The 18,736-nt window shown below is 35.0% G+C and overlaps 1 long non-coding RNA gene across 1 annotated transcript; it reads right to left on the bottom strand.

Annotated features, from left to right (window-relative positions):
* Positions 1 to 4,044: 4,044 nt before the first annotated feature.
* On the bottom strand, positions 4,045 to 12,179 carry LOC137858672 (uncharacterized). The gene is made up of 3 exons (XR_011097905.1): positions 12,064 to 12,179; positions 9,880 to 9,954; positions 4,045 to 4,239 (listed from the first exon to the last, which is right to left on the bottom strand). It is a non-coding gene; the product is annotated as an uncharacterized lncRNA (long non-coding RNA).
* Between the last annotated feature and the right edge of the window lie 6,557 nt (positions 12,180 to 18,736).

Below are 18,736 nucleotides of genomic sequence, written 5' to 3'. Positions count from 1 at the left end.
CCCCCCCCCCTTCTGTCTGGCTTTTCAAATTACTTTGCAAACATCAGTATTTTGTGTTGACTTGAAATCATGACACTCCTATTCCGTTAAAACTCCTTTTGCAGTGTGAGGGTTTTGGAACATGGATCATTAATTTTATGTAATGTCTCTGATATTTTATGGCTTGGGGATGGGCTTTCAGTTTGCTTTCACTTTCCATATACATGTATATTTACATTTGTGAAATGCTTGTATGTGCTGATGTGTATTTTTGCACACACTTTGTGTGTATGAGCATCCACATGCACACATTTTTGCAGCTTATTTTAGGATGAGAATGCGTTCTGTAGATTAAACAAAATATGGTAGTTCAAGCAACATTTCTCCACTTCATTTTCTCTCAATATGTTTCAAATATCTTTTTTTTTAAAAAAAAAAGTATTTTCTTAAATATCCTTTGTCCTTTGCTTGTAATTTTTAATTTCCTGTTCCACATAATACTGTCTTCATAAGCTGGACAAATGCTTTAATATGCCCACCCTGTGGTGTAGTCCAGAACTTTCTACAGATTATAGCAGATTGCTATTTGTTCTGTGTTGTTTAAGGAATCTGGTCCACACAGCAGGATAGAACGCAGTTCTTCTAAGAACTGGTTTCAGCTAAGTCACTACTATTTCAGAGAATAAATAGAAGATGAATGTGGTAGAATCAATCGTTAGAATGGAAGAGTGATTTTTCCAATAACCTGTTTAGTACGTAAGGAAGTTCTTGACTGAGGAGGTGCTACTGGATAAGGATTTTATCCTGTAGGATTTTCAGCTGCTTATTGCAATGGTTCTTGCTAACTGAAAGCCAACATGATGAGAGCTGTAGGGCCATGCTTGACATTTGGCCTGTAATTTGGAAGATTTAAAAGAGATTTAAGATTTAAAATTTTGTATTAATTGTCGAACAAATTAGTTTAGTTTGCTGCAAAGATTACTGTATCCTCTCTCTGTATCTAACATATGTGTGAACATGTGCATACTTCTTATTGTCATTTTGTCATCTGAATGGGCAGGCCAAATCTCTACATGTCAGGTTATATGTACATAAAATCTATCTAGAGCTAACCCAGTAACGAAACTGAAAGAGATAGTTTCAATACTGTACATCTATGACTTACAGAATTGCACCAGTGACATCAAAGAAAAATGGAAGGGATGCTCATGATGATGCAATATCAGTAAAGAAGGCTTGATTGTTATGTTGCAGTTTTGTAGATAACACAGAATGCATTTGTTGATATTCAAAGGATAAAAACAAGCAATTAGGCTCACAATGTAATCCTTTCCTTCCTTTCTCCCTCCCTCCCTCCCTCCCTCCCTCCCTCCCTCCCTCCCTCCCTCCCTCCCTCCCTTCCTTCCTTCCTTCCTTCCTTCCTTCCTTCCTTCCTTCCTTCCTTCCTTCCTTCCTTCCTTCCTTCCTTCCTTCCATCCATCCATCCATCCATCCATCCATCCATTTTGTTTTCTTTTCTCTTGAATACTTGAGCAAGTTTTGAGATGAAGTGTGATCTCACTTACAAAAACATAGCCCAGGAATCACTCCCTTGCAATCATTTGTGGGACTGTCACATAGGTGTTAGAAATGGATGGCTCCTTTAATTGTAAAAAGACAATTCTAAACAGACACATGCAATGGATTCAGTCAAACCTGCAACAAATAATTACCTTTTTAACAGTCTAAGTGAGGTGAAAAAATCTTAGCATCCCTAGACAGAAGCCTTTATATTCTTACCCAGGGCTTGCTCAACAATTTTTCCCAAATGAAAATAGATTGAAGGATTAAACATTCAAGTCACAACGATTCAATCAGGATCATTTATTTATGAGTCATTTTGCAAAACACTCAGTGTATATTTTCTCATCTCTTTCCTTGCATGCACTTTGAGCCTTCTGGTATTGTAAACACTGCATGCATTATCATTTAGTGCAGAGGAATTTGAAGTGGGTTAATAAGGAAATTGGAAGCATCTTTCATTTCACCTCTCTAAAAAACCTACACAGTACTTAAAACACTTGTTAACCATATGAGAAATGAATCAAAATTTGATGTGTGTGTACAATGAGAATGGTCAGAATCTGTGGCCATTCCAGGATGTCTGAATTTATCTAAACTATCATTCTCTTAGGGTTTAATTTAAGTTTATTGCAAACAATATCCATATTAGGCCTCTCCAACCATCATCTGTCTTTTTGCCTGTTGAAAACCTTACCTGATTGTCTAGCAATAGTTCTCTTGATGTCCTTGGGAGACAAGAACAAATAATGGTATATAAAAAAAAAAAAAAAATCAACACCTTTCTCTGATGCCTGAGCTAGTTCTACCCTCTCCAGGCCAAAGTCTAGCAGGTACCATAAATCCTTCAGGGTAAGCATGCCTGTTCTGCTTGATCTGTGGATTGCCTGCCTTTCCACAGATGATGAGTGGGTTCTCTCTACCACTCTGTCAAATGATTTATTCCCTTTGCAACCACATTCACATCCTCATTTCTTGACATGTTATAAACTTAAAAAGTCAGATTTTGGCCTGACCTTGTACCTCTCATTTCGGTCAGTTACCAGTCTACCCTTATTCACTCAGTTCTGGATTAGAAACAAAATACAGAAAAAGGGAAGAGATGGGTCTGACTCCCAGGAGTGGGCTTACAGACATGTCCCTAGAAAGTAGTGTTAATAAACGTATTTTCTGTCCTCAGCTGTGTTCCTGTTCCCACACCTCTTCTTTAACTATGCCACAGCAACTTCATGTAGGATCAAGGAAGCAAATGGATTTAAATATGTAATAAAATCATGGATTTAACCCAAGATAAAATTAAAAATTTAAATAATAAATAAATAAATACAAAAGTGGAGAGTATGTTTAACATGGGTAAGTCTCTTAGCCTGGTTTCCTGCCAGCCTCCAAAAATGTCTGTGTAACATTTATATAGCACCAACATAAAAATGGGTGATGCAGGGGTGAAAATAAGTATGCATAAATTTGGACAGGAAGCAGCACAGGATGAGTGTGAAATGCTCTCATGTAAAATGCCCATGGAATTTTGATTTTACTTAGATTATATATTATAAAATGTAGTCCTCTCCAATTGCCCTTAAAAGGGTGCCACTAAAAATGCAGGGAAAGGGGAGAACCAAATGAGGAAAGAGAAATCCTTTGAATGTGTATATTAAAAATTCCTCTGGTTTATTAAAACTATAACCAATCCCGGATTTCTTCTATCTCTAAGACATATCTGGTGGATGAAAAGTAGGCTGCAAACAAATACGTTATTGCAATAACAGTTGAAACTGGGATGCAGCAAAATATTCTTTTGGACAATGTTCTCAGACATATGGTTTAAATTTTAGGTAGTTCTATGTGGATCCATGAGTTGGACTCAATGATCCTTGTGGGTCCCTTCCAACTTGAGATATTCAATGATTCAGAGACATAGTTATATTTTGGTACTACATTAAACTAAAATGAGATTAAAGGAAACAAGAATATTTAACAAAGAAGTCATACCTGAACTAGTTACCTAATGGGTAAAAAAAAACTAGTCATATGATCTCCACTATGTTCAGGGATAGATTGTGCCTGCCCAACTCACATGATATAGGCAATATTTAATGAATATTTGAAATTCAAAATTTCATTTTGTTTTGGTATCAAAGCTTCATATCTGTGCACAACTTCCAGGATTAATGGCCAGGTGAGGCCTGTTTATGCCTTTGAAACTAGGATTCACTTCTCAGGCAGAGCCAAATGAATATTGTTTGGTTAAACATAATGTTGGCAAACAAAAGGACATGCTGTGTGATCAGTTCTGCTACTCCTGTTTGATGACTAAGTTGAACAAGGTGAGGATTTGTGAATCAAACAGAGAAGATACTCTGGTGCAAATGAAACTTTTCACATGAGGTCTTGCATTACCTCACGTTTCTAGGTTTCTAAGCTTATGAACTAATTTCTGTATTTATCCAATTGTTTAATAAAAGAATTATCGGCATTTTCTCCAAGTTCTATGTTTAATTGTAATTGTGAAAATATTGACAGAGATATTGCAATATTGAAATAGGACAGTTACCCTTTACTTCTCATCAGTGAATGTAAGCATTGTCCCACCGTTGCTGTGTTGACATGGGGTTCTTCCTCCAGAGTCATTCCAGAAACCTCTTATGCATTTTGGCCCTCTGTCTAAATGCTGCATCTTCCAAGATCCAGGCCATACCTGATCTGTAAGGGCAGTACATTGTATTAATATTGCATACATACAAATATACATATATGAAATTATATATTTCTATATAGAGAGAGATCACAGTAAGGAAGAGAACTCTGAAGGTGGCCCACTGGGTGGGATGTGTTGGACCAGATGATCTGTGTTAGACTCAAATGAGTTTATTTAGGGGATGCCTTTGGTTTGAAATATATATTTATGTGTGATCCATATCATATGTATTAACACACCATATATGACCAAATCTCGGTCGTGGTCAGATATATATGTATTAGGGTCTTAGCTATTTAAAAATACACAATCCCCACACTGAGCAAGAATCTTGCAATTCAAAGCAGTACCAGGGGATGATACATAAATGCTCTATTCACTAAACAACTAAGGCCTTCGCTATACATACTCCTACTGATTTTGAATGTAATGTATTTCTGTATTAGCCTGAAAAGGAATAAAGCAAAACTGAGGATTTTGATTTCTTGTTTGAAGTATTTACAGGAACTTTTCCTTTGGATATTTGAAAACTTGTTTTCTCCCTTCACCCATCTCTCTTTTAGATCTCCATACTGATAGGTATATAGCAAGGAGAAATGATTTTACATTAATAGCAGTAACTGCTTAGGTTGCTAATGACTGCATTGATCACAGCATCTGAGTAGCATATGTTTACAGTTGTTCAGACATTAATAGTTCTTTGCCTTTGTATTACATGATAGTGTTTATGGATAAGTAAGTTTTGAGCTCTTAAGGCTTGATTCAGATCTCATTTCCCACCAGCACTAAACTAGCATACCCCTATTGGTTGGAACACAGTTTTTCCAGGTTTATCCCTGTGTGTAAAGGACCAATCCATCCTCTATGATTTTTATTGCTGCCATATATTAATGTATGCTGTATCTAGCTTGTCATTTTCTTTATCCTTCTTTGCTCTCTGAGTTTATGAGTTAGATTTCTGCATAAAATGTCATCATATAACATTGTGCTTTAAAAAGCCTGTTACTTATTAGAAGTGTGAGTTTGCACTGCTGGGGACATTTTATTTTCCCACCAGGAAAATGAAAATGTCATTGAGGTTTAAGCAGACCCCTGAGCTTTTCAGACAGAAGAAAATTGTTTTTAGGATTCCCTGCAGGACCTGGTAGCCTTTGTGCACATACTGTATGTCTGAAATATGATCTCCCCCTCATTTATCCCCCCCATCATGCAATGACATGATACTGCACATTAAGGCTCCCAGTTCTACTCTATTACTTTGTTTGTTGAAAGATGTGACACTGGAGCTATAAAATTATCCTGGCAGGAGTCATCACTACACTTCGTAGCTGCTGCTGTAAGAGCTAGATTGCTACCCCAGGTACAGCCTTGAGCAAAGAATCATGAATAAAAAGTTCTTGTTTCTTTCTTCTAGAATAACTTAGAGGCACAGTGTGCAGACTTGCCAGGATTTCCCCACTCTGTCCAATTTAAATCACAAAAGACTCTCTGCAGATGGCTGTGCTGAGGTGCAAATCCTCTCCAGGCCTCTACAAAGGATTCTACCATACTGTGTAAGGCTGATGTGAACTTACTTTCATGACTGGATTCACCCATCATCCACAAGATCAATCTTAAAGCCTCTGCTCTTAGGCCACCTTGTTTCAAGTTCTGTACTCATCTGAAAGGGAAGAAGCACTTGACACTTCACCACCGAGCTTTGGTCATATTTATGTGCTCTGGAGGCAGAGGATGGCCAGAGGTAAACCATCAGGTCCATCAAATGATTTTCTGAAATTTGAATCCTAACTTTCCTCCAGATAAAATGAAAAATACAGGTGATGCTTTCAAATGCCACAGTGAAAGCTGCAGAACTTTCAATGGCTGAAATATGGAGTTTTTGTTGTTGTTGTTGTTGTTTTGTTTTGTTTTGTTTTGTACATTCACCAGCTTGGGTCGGAAGACCTCATTTTATGAAATCCATGAATTAGTTTTGCTTTGCCTGTGGCTGTCCCTGAGGGACTCACTGCAATGATAGATCTCTTGACAACAAAAAGATGTTTGAATTCATGAGCCAAAGAGGAAGAAGCGTTGCTGTAGTCCTGCCCAGTAGCTCAGCGGTATTTAAAGCTGATTCAAAAATTATACCCAAGCAATAAGCCAGAATTACTGTATTCTTCACTAGTACTTCCTCATTACTGAGAATGAAGTGGAGACAGTGCACACAGTAATTCAGTAGACCCCTCTACAACCACATAGTTCCACTGAGAATCTCCACCAGAAATTCTGGCAACTTTTCACTTTCTGAAGTTGGGATGGAAAGTGACTCAAAGACAGGTTCCTTTTCTTCAAATTTGACACTGCTAAGAACCTATGCCATAATGGGTAGAAATTTCAAAAGAAACGATGATGAAGATCATCTGAGTTAGAGCTAGTAGGAGTTCTGTGACTGGACATTTTTCAATCTAAAAATAATTTTTAAATAGTGAATTATCTGTAGGAAGCTTTGATTCTGCTTTGTAGTTCCAGATTTAATTCAATGAATTACCTATACATGCATATTAGATATTTTTTTTTTGCTTATTTTGTAAGGGTTTGCATAAACAGAAAAAGTTCTGCAGAGACTAAAAAATTATTTTAAGAATTGTTCTTGTTGACATTTCCCCTAGAAATTCATGCTATTTTTTGATTATTTCTCATCTGTGTCTATTTTGTATACTACATATAAATTTATCATCAACTTAAATATTTTCCATAATTCTGAAATGTATCTAAGTTGAAATGCAAGTTATTAATTTTATTTGCCCAAGCAGTTAATGAGATGTTTTCTAGCAAAAGCTAGAGTGAGAAATCGTTGATTCATCCTTGCCTTTCAGGTGTCTTGCCAAAGCTGAGGCAGGTTCATTATGGATGTGCTTTAAACCCAAGAATACAGTGCAACTAGGAGTAAGCAGACAGGCACAGGACTCTGTGCATAAGAAATCAGTATTTAGTAAGTCCTGCAAATAAGGGTTAAAACAGAACTTCAAACCACTTAAATGATTCTGAGAAGAGCTTTAATTTCAGCAAACAGATAAAGGTTTTGCATTACATATGTGCCTGTTTCCTGAATAAGTATTTTCAAATTTCTTTGTCTATATGCAAAGCTAAATTAAAAATAATAATTACAGTGAGAACAACAAAACCCACAGAAACTGAATATTTTCCTTTTTGGTTTGCATTATTGAGATTAACATAGTGTTACGCTTATAGTCAACCAACTGCATAGCAAAGTTGAAAGAACAAAATGAAGCTCCAAGATTTTTCTTTTCTTTCTAATTCATTAGCAAATACAATGATCATTAATATTTATCAAATACACCTCTGTTTTTTACTGGCCCCACATTTAAACAAAGACCGACTTTGCTGGTCAGAGTCAATTGTGAAGCAAAAAAGGTCTCTCAGATCATTTTGCAATAACATTAATGCAATAATAACATTATTGCAATAACAATAAGCAGTTCAGCAGTTTAGGTATTCCGAAGATGGAATTTATTTTAGGACCATCTGATGTTTCTTTCACTTTTCTCTTCCTTTCAAGTTTGCTACCTGAAGGCACAGAGTTTAATTTCATCTGTTCCTTACATAAAGGTTAGAAAAAAACAAGTTTGTTTTGTCTTTCTCTTTTAAGAGTGTCTTCAGATCTGTATACTGTAATTTAAATATAATTTACCAAAAGGAATCCATGTGACCTCACAATGTTCTGTTGCTTTTTGTGGTGTTTTCTTTTTTGTCTGTGTATGGATTCAGACAAATTTGAAACACGACAAGCATTTTACAATGTCCCCATCGTATAAACAATAATTCACAACATGCAATGACAGAGATTGTTCTAAATTTAAGTAAACAGATTAAGATTCCAACATCAGAAGGCAAATAGATCAGAACACTGTATCTTAAAAAGCAATGAAAACGTTAGCTTATCTTATAAGCTATGCAAAGATCAAAAGCTTTTTTATCTGCTATGAGTGAAGACAAAATTGACAGAGAAAAATACGTCATGCAGAGATGGATAATATAGATTATGTAACAGGTAGAAAACAGAGTTGGTCATCACTGTAGAGTTGATCATAATTAAAAGAATATGTTAAAGTTTTCTGTAAACAGCGATTCTGACTTTCAGTCCATGAGCAACAATGCAGAACAAGTAACATGCAGTGACAGTATTGAACTGTACTCTTGCTCTTGGCCTCACTTGTAGGTTTCAAAATTCTTAAGAATGAGGAATAATGAAGAATCCTCACTAGCAATTAGTCATCCATGAATGCCAGGTTAGAGACCATTACTATAAGGAATTAAAAGATCAAATGAAAGCTTTTTTGGATGCATCTCAAAACAAATGTGAAGAACATATATAGCCAATAACAAGAGGTGAAAGCATTGTTTGGAACATGGAAGATAGCTTATGAGCAGATGAAGGAGCATCTTGAATCAGAAATCCATTCCAGGCAGAGAGAGAAAAAAAAAAAAAAAAAAAAAAGCTTTTAAATTACACAGAGATTTGGGGAAGTATACACAGAAACTGTGCAAAACTAGCTAGAAAAAAAAAAGAAAGAAAAAAAAAAGAAAAAATAAAAAGAAAACAAAGAGCTTGACATCTGCAGACAACTGAAGTTTTTTGGGTTTTTTTTTGAATTCTAGGATACAAATCTTGCCCAATGTGATACAAGAGAAAGCAGGAAGGTCAGGGAAACTGCTTCAGCAAGAAACTCATGAAGATTTACAGTTTATCTATAGTGTTTACAGCTTGTAAAATTAAGTATAACATTAAATTTCTAGTTGAAAACAGATATGATACGTCAAATTCAGGAGGAAAAGCTGATATTAATCACAGAGTATCCACTGAATTTAGCTAATGTGTTCAGGATTTCAACATGTGTTAAATCAGAAATTTATTTATTTATTTACTTATTTATTGAAAAAAGCTGGCAAAGCTAAGGAAGTTTTGCCCATTTGCGACCCTTATCAGCTCCAGTTGGTCTCCAGTGTTCTCCATGCTGAGGCATACTTTAGGGTCATCATAGCGCTAATGCTCCCTGTTAAGATCATGGTTGCTTTTACTCCTGTATGTACTGTAAACATGATAGTTTTTAATTGAAACTTTATGTAATGGACACCTTTAACTTCATGTTAACTTCATATCCCAGATCAAGCAGTAGGAAGATGAATTGTAAGGAGATTTCCAGTGGCAAATAACCTCAGAAAGGAGCTAACCGTGTAACAGAGCACTTTAATTCGGCCCAGAGAAGATAAGGAAGAGGAAGTAATCTACTTGAACTGGAAGAGCAATTAAAGGCATTAATAAATGAAGATAAAGATACCAGGAAAATAATTTTGAGCTGGCCAAACACAAAGAGTGTTTCTTTATAGCATATTGGAGAAAAATATTAACCCTGGAGCAACTCCATTGCACCTGCAGCTAATGAAGTAGTTGATATTAATTCATAAATAGGAAAGTATTCAATAAATACTAGTGTTCAGTATCTGGAAAGAATAATGACGTTTTTGCCGCTGAAAGTGATAAAATACTTTTTAGTCCACTAGTAACTAAGTAACTAGTAACTAAGACTTTTAAGATAAAACAAACTTTCTTTACAAGGAAAATATATTTTAAAATATGAACTTACTCAGGAATCCCCAAGAATTTTGCTGAAAAAATCTTGCCTGACCATTACTCTGATCACTGGAGAAAAGCCAAAAACCTGAAAGTGAATATAACTGATGTGAGTAGCTGTGGACCTTTAGTCTACTATCAATCTGATGTAAAATAATGGAAAACTGATACAGCAGTCAATTAAAAAACAATTAAGGCCTAGGAATGTAATCAATACCAAGTTATTTTATGGAAAATACATCTTCTCAAACAATTTGTTTCCTCTGATAACATAGTAAGTTTGATGACTAATTGCAATGTTGAACTAATCTTAAACTTCTGTGGGACGTTTGATTAAGTATTGCAAAATATCCTGAAGAAAAAAATAAATAAATAGCATTCTATAAGTCAAAAGGACACATGCAGAATTGATTAAAAATTGCCTAAATGAATTGTCTTACTGTTGGAACTAGAAGAAGGCTTGATGTTATACACTGATCTTGTTAGTGAGTTGAGTGTAATATTACAGATTATAAATCTGGGATCTGAGATAAACACTGTTAGAATTGCAAAGATAGATGACAAAGATAAAAATAGATAAACTAAATGAAATACATTTTAATAAATCCAAATTCATAATTCACAATCCAAATATAAAATATACCTTGTTGCCGTAACTGGAAACCATTCTACAGAGCAGGTGAAATATACCTTGAAAAAGATTTGTAAGCAGGAAAAACTCCTGACATGATGCTGAGCCAAAACTGAAAAAATACGTTATTTTAATTTATATATTTAATTTATAGCTGTGAAAAAGTAACCATAAGGAGGTGATTTTTAGCTTTGTATATTGTACTGAAGAGACTGATAAATTAAAACTATCTACTTTGGTTCACATTTTTAATCAGTTGTTCGAAAACCCTAACAGATGCAGGAAATAATAAAATTGTTAGGGAAAAAGGAAAATGTCATACAATGAAAGAGCCTCATGGACCTTGAGTTAGAATCTGGTTCAGAATGCAGCTTTTCTGCAAGGGATGCCCAGAATCAGTGGGAATTTGTGGATAGAGATACAGGATGCTAACTGGAATGTGCAATACAAAATATGTGTTTCTGGGGGATTCTGACTAGACACAGACACATGCTTTTCATTAACCTATAAAAACAGCTTACGTAAAAACCATAACCTGTAAAAACATTAACCCTGTAAATATCTGAAGTCCAGGCTTAGTCTAGTTCCCCATACGCAATGCAGAGATTGGCACCTTTTGAAGATAATTCATCCCTTTTATTTAATCACCATTTTAGGTTAGGCTTGCATCACACTCTTCATATATTCCATGCTTTGTGGATAACAAAGAGCCTGGGTAACTAGATACTTAACTTTTAGGAGGCTAAAATTAAATAGGAAGAACTTCACATGTAATTCTTCTCTTGTGTATAAGAAGACATAAGCTGAAAGGGCTATTATTTATGCTGGATTTATGCCAAATTTGGTGGAGGAATCATACACCTGTATCTGTTCTGCATTGAGTTGTAGACCTTGCTGACAGCCTGAGCATGTTCACCACAGAAAAAGGTGCCTTTCACATGGCTACACAGCTTTTTGACAGGTTAATGTCCAGATGATTCTGTGTTGGAGTGGAAGGAACTTTATGGATCCAGGCAGCCATATTCTTAACAACTCAGATTCCTCATTCACATTCTTCAAGCTCTACATATTCAAGCAAATTTTTGCAGAAATTTCAACTGCCAGGAATTAAACTGTGATGCCTTAAACTGCCTTTGCCATCTGCGAGTGAATATGTCATACTGAAGTTTACTTCCCCAAAATGTGCCTTCTGGTTACTTTTGTACAGTAGCAATACACTCTGAAATTATGCCAGTTTATTTTAATTACTCTAGCTTATTCAGACCACTCTCAGAAGGAAGGTAATTATCTGTAGACACAAATGCAATATTGTAGTGGATGAGCCTTCTGTGATTAGAACAGTAAGAACAATATTAATCATATTATGAGATATTACAATTTCTACTTCCTTGGATCAGGAAGAAAAAGAGAGGCACAATTAAATTTATTACTGTCTAAATATGTCATGTTTATTCAGTCACTAGATAGGAAATTTCTCCTTTTTTAATCATCCTGGATTGAAATGTATCTTTTTTTTTTTTCTTTTTTTTTCTTTTTTTTTCTGAAATGCAAGATTTTTTTTCTTACCCATCAGAAATTGTCTGGAGTCCATATCTTTAGCAGGTATAAATCAGCAACTTAATTGGAGCCACCTCACCATCTCTCACAATCTGTGTTGTCAGAGTTGTATGGACCTTTTCTTCTGAGAAAAGGAAAATAATTGTATGGTTATGAGGGACTTTTCTGCATCTACTTGATAAAACAATATGAACCATTATTATTATTTATGAATTTATCTGGTAGATACTGGAACAAACTCTCCCTTTTCAGGAAGAGAGTTTGGACTACTTATGAAGCAGTAGAGAGGAAAAGATAGGCAAGCCAAGCTTTTGAGTGTTCCCTGAATGCTTCAGAGCTGTTTACTTCAAGAATATTTGTTGCCTTTTAGATGACTCAATGGGTTGGAGAGAATTCCTGGAAAAGAGGGAGAGAAAATTCAAATTTGCAATCTAAGGAAACCCCTTTGGGTCTGCAGGTGCAGATGTGCTCCTTAACAGATAATTCCAGTAGGAACAGAATCATGATTTTAACATTTCATATGTCCAAATGTGCCAATTATTCATTAAAAATTTATAGCACCTATTATTACTTCCTTATGAGTCAAATTAATACTTCCCCCCCTGGGCAATGATATAAATCAGATAACACCCACTGTTTCTCTATACTGATAGGAAATCATGCCTAGATATCAAGGGGTCTTGTTATGCCTCCTGATAAAACGTGTCTTACAAGTAACATGGTGAAGAAATAAATATAGAATTAAATATAAAAAGTACAAAGGCACATCTCATCCCATCTTTGAACAAAGAAAAAGGACTTCTTTATGCTGTTATGCTTAAGCAGTTCATCTAGCTCAGGTCATGTTATTGACATCGCCAAGCTTGGAAGACATTCTAGGAACCTCATTAGAAAATGTACTGAGTTGTTTCTAATTGTATGTATAAAAATTACAACCTAGAATAATCTGAATATATTACATTCTGCATCCATTCAGTTTGGAGTACATAACAGCACTGTGACCTCAGTTTGATCTCTAAATCAGTTTGTGATAAAGCATGCAGTTGAAGTGCTGAACATTTTCTTTTGAAGCTTACTGGCTAGAAAGGCTCAAGGAGCTGGTGGTGTTTTCCACATTACAATGCATACATTTGCTCACAAGACATGCCTAGAGTTACATAGAAGCCAGACAATTTAATTTAATCTGGTTGTCTAGGATTCTTCTACAACTGTTGAATAGAGAGGGACCAACCAAACATATAATCTCAAAATAGATATGTGTTATATGTATGGAATCCATTGGTTGGAAATGCCAAATGGTAGTAACCTCTAGAGGGAAAGTGAAATTAGGTGAGGCAGGTCTCACCAAAGACTTCAAGAATATGCATCTTATGTATATAATGTTAATTCCAAGAAGACATCATATGTTTGTGTTTTTATGTGGGATATGAAGTTGCAAAGTTTAAGGTTTTGACCTGGACCTGTCATTTATACCATCATCACAATGAGTAGTATCAGTAAAAGAATTTACATTGAGATTTGCAAATATTGTTTGTGTAATCTGGATTACACAGGAATGTGATGCAGCATGGTAAATTTGGTTTGTACATACATTTAATATTAGTAAAATGTATAATAAAAAGCATACACCCTATCAATAAGATTTTTTTCATCAAATATTTGGTTAAAGTTCATCAGACTGTAGGAAGAATCTGAGGCTAAAAGCCTAGATGCCAGTGCTTGAAAGGATGAATAAACTATCCAAGAAAATTTAATATCTTGATCCCCAGATTACTACAAGATCTCAGAGATCTTTTTCAAAGGCTTTTGCAGAATGAGAAGCAACAGAAATTATATTCTGTGTTTTACTTTACTTTCCACTGGTATAAATCTATTGGTGCCATATTGTGTATTGTACTGGCAGAGGTGAGGTCAGAATTCTAATGTTGTAGAATCATGAAGCTGAAAAGAACTGTTAAATAGGGTGTCCCACCCACTCTGGCTTTACAGATAATGTCTATTTCCTGTCTGTGTTACTCTCCCCTCCCCCCCCTTTTTTTTTCTTTTTTTTTTTTGTGTGTGTGTATTATGTTGCATTTTAGTGATCTTGGTGCAAAGTAACATTTCATTCCCTTTGTTAATGTGCTCAGGTAATTAGGAGGTTACATTAAACTACTGTGAGATCTTGTAATCTTCTGTGGTTACGATCAACCTTAGCAAAATTAAAACTGTGCTTGCAGATGAAAAAACATCTAACAGAAACCAATGAAAAGGACAGAGAAAGTAATTTAACTGACTAATTAACAGCCCAATCTGTGCGATGATGGGACAATACTTAGCTCAGAACCACTTAGCCTTTCTGTTTTTGTCCACTTAAAAGACCATTATACCATATTCAGCATAGAATTATATACTACAGGGAATGTACTCAGCTGAAGTACCCACATTTCTTATATCTTCAGGGTACATAGCCCTCGTTATTCCCCTAGAGTAAGTAATTATCTTGTAACAGCTACACACCTTGGTGCATTTTATGATCTTAAAATGTTATATTTATTCTTTTCTAATAAAGCCCCAGGCAGACAAAAAGTTTGTGACAGAATGATTAAAATACCTTGCTACAAACGTAGAAATTTGAGTTTCAGCTCACTTGAACTTATGTAGAAAGGTCCCTCCAACTGGCAATGTTTTAAATGAGAATCTGATCCCCTGTCTCAGGGAAGTGGTTAATATCGAGTTTAATAGGGTGATCTGACCTCTTGCATAGGTTTGACCCTTAAAAGAAATTGGCTTGCTTCTACCATAATAACCTAGCAGACTATTTGAGCTCCTAGGAGACCTTTAACCTGGTATTATTCAGAGCAAAGTCATCAGCAAATGTATTATCCAAATCTATCTGATTCTGTGACTGTTAAAGATAATGAAAGTGCTTTCTCATATCTTCAAGGGTGTTTTGTTCAAGCATTTACTGAGTTCGGTTTCCTTCATATATGAAAAGAATTTGTACCTTCCTCATTTCCCTCTTACAGAGAGTTGAACTCCCCTATAAAAAGATGTTCTTCAAGCATTCTTCTCCAAAATTTGAATCTCTATGTAGTCTTTACAACTTTTTTTTTTTGAATAAAATCAGAGAAGATTCTGTTCTTCAGACTTTAAATAAATAAAATTGCCACATGCCACAAGAGCAGAAAAAAAAAACATAATTTCTATCTTTCAACTTTCCTTTGTGGATGAAACCATTTTTAAATTATCTTAGAACATAAGAATAGATGTATTTGCTCAGAAAGAAGATCCATCCATGACAGTAGTAAAAGTAAAATTGAAGAAGGCATAAAGTACTAGAGCACACATTCTCATGCTTCCAAGAATGTTCATTGGAAGTGTTTAACATTGTTCAATGTATTTCAGTTTCACGAATTTGTTCAATCACCTCTTAAACACCTATAAAAAAAAAAGTTTAACATCCAAAATATTCCATGCAAGAAGGATCACAGCTTGAGTAAAGAACCACCTGCTTTTTGTTTGTTTTGAAGCCACTATCCCAACTTCATTTGATGCCCTTTAGTTCTTTACTGGAAGAAACAATGAAAATGTGTTCATTCCCGTCTGAATTTAAGAAGAGATTGGACTGTGCACTTAGTCACATGGTCTGAACTTTTGGGTAGACCTGTGCAGTGTCAAGAGTTGGACTTGATGATCCTTAAGGGTCCCTTCCAACTCAGGATATTCTATGATTCTATGATTCTATGATTTCAGTCATAGTTTTGTAGCTCTCTATTACTACTTATTTAGCTATTTTTTAGACTGACAAGTGTACATAGCTGTTCATTTTTTGGGTGTCTGTTTCACCATTTTGTGCATTCTTATAACATCTTTCTATGTCTTCACAGTCCTGCTATATTCTTTCAGAAATAACAGACCAAACCTTCCTGTTGCAACTGAGATTTTTAAAATGTCATCATAATACTTCATTCTGTTCTTTATTCTTTTGCTGATATTTGGTTTTTGATCACTACTGAGCACTGAGGTGATATTTTTACTATTATCTGTTTTAGTACCAAGATCTCAATTCTGAGTATTAATGGTCAGTTCAGAGCCATCTTCTTGTATGTAAAGATAAGACTTCCCCTCTTCCATCTCTCCCCCCCATTACAGTTGTCTACACTGAATTACATCTACCGATTTGTTTCTTAATTACACAGTCTCATAATGTCATTCTCCAGTTTTCATCTTCAGCCTTCATCTTCACTATCCTGAAATCTGAGTGATCAGCAAACTTTTGTAATTCCACAAATCCCTCTCTTTCCTAAATCATCAATGAAAATCAACAATCAAATCAACAGAATAGACCTCTGCAAAATGCTACCAGTGACATCCTTTCCTTTGCACCTGGTGCTAGTGTTACATTCATTTTCTGGTTTAATTCTTAGGACATGAGCATCAAACCAACACAAGAACACTTTATGAGTAACAAGATCTCAGGCAAATCATTTCTTCCTGTCCATGAAGGGGAAAGACAACAAGGCTGGATTCTTGTTTTAAATTTACCTTTGCATTTTTTTTTCTCTTTTGCCTTACTCTTGAAGCTAATACTCTTTTTCTCCAGCTGTAAATCTATCATGGCTTGTATATAAATGAATATGAGTTTTTCTGTGCTCAGTTGAGAAAACAGAAAACTTCAGCTGTTCATTGCAGAGTTTTACAGATTCAGCACCTGTACCATAGAAAATGCAAAGGTTTCTAACTGAATTGCATGGAGTTATTCCAGATTTACATCACAAGAACATAAAAAGAATGTGATTCAGTCTCCCACAAAGATTTTCATGCCACTTTGAATAACAAGCTATTAAACACAGGTATCTAATACATATTTATGTTCTGTATAATCATGTGTTGCTCTTACAACCAAATTATGGTTAGTCACAATGGGATTATGCTATTAAACTGGTTGCCAATTGTGATTTATGAAACTAAATACGTACACCTAAGATGGCAGAAAATAAAATCCCTCAGGTTTTATTCAGTGTTTTTTTTTTGTTTGTTTGTTCGGTTGGTTGTTTTGTTTTGTTTTGTTTTATTCTTGTCTGCTGTATATACTGATTTTGTGTTGTATGTTTATTAACATATGTACGCCACCTGTGTTAGGATTATAAAAATCAGAAACTAATGACATTTAGAGAAATCAGTCAGTCCTAAAGACTACAGAAAAAGACCAGTTAGATTACATATTGTACTTTATAATCTTCAAGTAAAGATCAATTGTTTTTTCATGTATATTTCTGTATATTTTGTTCAGCATAGTTTTAAATGGAATTTCTTCCCACTCCCTGCATAAAAGACACTGCTCACCAGTCTAATGGATCTACCAGCTATGACTTTTCTGTTGTTACTCATCTTAAATGCTCTTTGTATTTAATTCCCTTAATTCCATTCCTAAAGTTAATGTAGATTGCATAGAATTAGAGAAATATTAAAATAACACCACAGTGAATATATGTTCTACTGTGTTAGCTATGGGCTATGTTAGATATGGGCTGATTTTCAGTAGTGCCAAATAACCAAACATTTATAATTCTTGGCCTTCAGAGATTTATTCTGACATATCAAAAGTTCTGAAAAAAAGGCAGGTTCTAGTATACTAATTCAGCTGTAGGTGTGCGACACATCTGCAGTTTATCCAGGATAACAGAAGTTGTGGACCATGCCATAGACTATATTTGCCCCACTGTCTACACAACCTTTTTCATATCATGTAAAATGGCATACCTGAAAGAATTAACAATGAACTTACCAATAGTTGTATTATACAATCTGTCCTAGAGAAAGATGTATGTCAAGCCTACAATGAACATTAGAAATAGAGTGCAGACATAATAGGAAAGTTTTGCTTGGTTTTAATGGAAGATCAGCCAAGAGTTCATTTCAAATTGCATTTCACTGTTCTGAAGATTTTATATTGCTTATATGCAAACATTCATTCTTGGATGTTTAATGATTAACTTCACGGGGCCATAGGTCAGCTTGGATCTCTGAGCTGAGTCAGTTTCTCAGTTAGGGTTCATCAAAACCTCAGACAGGGATTTCTAATTCTTCCCATGTTTTGTATTTTCTCTTTCTACTGAGAGGTGAGGAATTAGTCTAGTTTCTGCATGACTGGCATGGAGACTGTATGTCTATCAAATACTAGTTGGAACTATTATTTGTAATGATAAGGCAATCAAGATGATATATTATCTAAAGGAATGTACTGTAACTGTTGCACATTGATGTGAGACTTAAAATAGGCATTGGCAGTTCTACAATTTAACCTCTGGTTAAAAAATGATAGATAGGAACTCATTTTTTATTTTCCCATAAATATCCTTCTGGTTGTTTAGACAGTATATCTCTAACAACTGAAAGTAGTAGTATTCCAGAGTCAGCCTCAGCTGTGTTACTTTGGTCTATGATGTAAAGCCCTTGTTCATGAAACTAAACAACTGTGGATCCACACCAGAACTTTTTCTTCTGCTGATAACTGTAGCTCAGGTGTTTCTTTTTCTGAGTCAGGTCCTTACTGACACATCCTTTTTCAGATTGTCTGTTTGTCTTGTGTTTTTAATATATTTTTGTGTCTATTTCACTTATCTATCTTGTCTACACTGATATTTTCTTTCTGGGAATTTCTACCTATTGAATATATACGATTACATTTACTTTCCTC

This window comes from Anas acuta, chromosome 6, assembly GCF_963932015.1.
Source record: "Anas acuta chromosome 6, bAnaAcu1.1, whole genome shotgun sequence".
Taxonomy (NCBI): domain Eukaryota; kingdom Metazoa; phylum Chordata; class Aves; order Anseriformes; family Anatidae; genus Anas; species Anas acuta.
This window is presented reverse-complemented; position numbering and strand designations above follow the sequence as displayed.